Raw genomic sequence first — 3,062 nt, 5'->3', positions numbered from 1 at the left:
AATTTAAATAACTTTCATTGAAGCCGTGGTGTTCTTCTTCATTTACAGTTACATCTAAGGATGTGGTGTAAAACATCTTAAAAACGTGCTTTTGTATTTTTACCTCTTGGTGCATAGCATCACTGCCATACTTAAACTTCCTTAAAACATTGTTTCTGGAAGGAAAGGGATAAGTCTGAAGTGTTTATTCCTAGGAGGGAAACTAGTTTATCTGACTTGGGTGGTTTGTGCTGCAGCATTTTCAAAGCACACTCGTTAGAGAAAGGATCCTGCTGTGTTGACTAAGTAGTAGTTGGCCAAGGTTAGGACTTGACTTAAGCTTTCAGAATACAAATATTGAACATCTTTTTCTCCTCTCTGAAATTTGAGGTTACTTTCTACTTACATCCTCAGACTAGAAAATGTAAAAGGTATATCCTGATCAAATGATTGCCAAGATAATTTAAAGATCCCACGTTTTCTAGGGTTTTTTTAATCAGTCTTGTATTAGTTTCTCTGATTAGCTAGAAATCTCTCTTGTTTTGTACACAGTGGTACTCTTCTTCCACAGTTCCTGCATTCTCTAGTGGTTCTAGGGAGTTCACTGAATGGGTCAGGTTGGAAGGGACCACAGTGGGATCACCTGGTCCAACCTCCCTGCTCAAGCAGGGCCATCCCAGAGCACATGACACAGGACTGTGTCCAGAGAGTCCTTGAATGTCTCCAGTGAGGGAGACTCAGCAATCTCTCAGGGCTGTCACTTCCAGTGCGTAGTCACCTGCACTGTGAAGTTCTTCCTTGTATTCATTCCAGTGGAGCTTCCTGTGCTTCCTTTCTGGCTGTTGCCTCTTGCCCTATTGCTGGGCACCATCAAGAAGAGGCCTGGCTCCATTGGTACCTCCCCTTTTGGATATTGGCAGACATTGATGAAGTGCCCTCTCAGTCACCTCTTCTGGAGGCTGAACAGGCCCTGGTCCCTTAGCCTTTCCATTTGAGAGAGATGTTTCCATCCCTTAATCATCTTTTTCTCCTCCATGGGACCTGATCAGGAGTTATATGTCTCTCTTGTTCTGAGGAGCCCAAAACTGGACACAGCACTCCAGGTGTGGCCTCACTAGGGCTGAGTAGAGGGGCAGGATCACCTCCCTTGACCTCAGTTACCTCCATATTTTACAAATACCTACATTTATTTAAGAACAACATATATTTAGCTGTGCACTTAAGTCCTTCAAGTTAAGCACACTTGTTAAAATAGAAGATTGAATTGTGGACTGAGAGGTTTCAGTGGATATTCTTAACTATGTCTTTAACTACAGTCCTTAAAATTTTGCTTATGTCAACAATTCAGTAAAGGTGACACATGGGAAAATGCATGACCTACTCATGAACATCTGTATAGAATAAATTGTCCAGAAGAAAAAAATCAGGCTCCTCATTATGGATGCATGGCACACATCAGTATAAGAACAGTTGTCTAGGTTCTGTATGTAAATTTGAAACTGATTTTGAAATGTGCTTGAGAGAAAGGATCCTCTGATGATGAAAGCAGGACCCATTCTCACACAGCTGTAGTGGTATGTGTCATTAGGATGAAACTGGATTTTAGGGCAACATTTTAAACTAGTGGATACTGTCCATATTTTTAAAAAACAACTCCTGCAGTCTCTAAGTTATTAATTTCACCATCTGTCAAAGCACAAAACCGTTTATGAAGCTGGAAAATTTGCCACATAATGCATTAGTAGCTATCATACCAGGTGCCCTTATTTGGGGAGGCTGGGACAGGGGAAAACCTTACAAATTACTCATTATAATTTCACTTCTTAGAACAGGTATCACTTCTGTGTATTTGAAGCTTCCAAATGTGTTTTTTCCCGAAGCCCCCATAGCTTTGGAGTTTTTTGGTGGTTTTGATTTTTAAATTAATATTTACAAATGCTTATTTACACAAAGACTGTTCCCTATCATGCCTTTTCATTCTAAAAGACTAAATTAGCCTGATTCCCTGCTTCAAATTCTCTTAATGTTGCTGTCACTTCCTATCTCCAGCCTACTCATGCTGTTTGGGGGGAAAATTTACCGCAAAGGAAAATATCTCAGAATATTTCTGTGTAACCTGATGTTTTTGGTTTCTTGTTTCCCTCTGATGAAACCAAGGCTCCTGGGCTGGTTGCTTTGTCTTCTTGAGCTGCAGTTCCCCCAACAACTGTTTTGCAGACACTAGACAATTAAGATGGGATTTACTACAACTATCAAGCAAAGCTAGTCTCTGACAGATGGCCCTTTCCACAAAAGGTAGTGCCAGTAAACCCTACTCCTGTTCTCCTTTCACCACCAAACTAAATAAATAGGGTAAAACACTGAAGATAATTTGGCAAGAATACTTCCTTGCTCTAGGCTGAGAATGGGTTAGGTTTAGGATTAGTCCAATTTTTAAAAGAGTAACAACAGAAATCATATTAATTTTGCACTCAATCACTCTTCTGTGCCTTCAGTGCTGTTGGGTAAAGTTTCAGACTAGCACATAAGATGCACAAATCAAAGAGGTAATACAAGAATGACAGGGTACAGTTTTAATAACAATACTTCTAAAATACTTTTCAGTATGATCACTGGAGAAATGCTACAATATAAATCAACTAAATTCCTTTAGACTTTCAGGGCTAGTTCAATGTAGACAAGCTGCTGATTAGACTGAAACGAAACTGTTTCAGGGGAATTTTGTAAATCTTCTCTTCCTCCTTCTCTACCCTGTTCCTACATCAGTTCTTTTGAGTATACTGTTCTAATAAAGCTGCTCTGCAAATTTTAAGCTTGAAATTTTTGAGTAAATGTCCACTTTATTTCCAGGCAGGTCATATTTTGCAGTTGAAAATTACAATCTCTGAAATGCGCACAGGGCTTTTAGGTTTTATGGACTAGCTACTATATAGACCTTACATTTCTAGTCATACTTCTGAAATGCAAGAATTGCTGTCTGTTGGGCTGCAGTCTCTTCTTGGGGAGCAGTTTGCAGTGGGACACCTGCAGCAGCAGAACTGTTGCCTATGAAATATCTCATTTGATACTTCATACCGCTTAAT

Source organism: Cinclus cinclus, chromosome 1, assembly GCF_963662255.1.
Source record: "Cinclus cinclus chromosome 1, bCinCin1.1, whole genome shotgun sequence".
Lineage (NCBI taxonomy): Eukaryota > Metazoa > Chordata > Aves > Passeriformes > Cinclidae > Cinclus > Cinclus cinclus.
Note: the sequence above shows the minus strand (reverse complement) of the source record.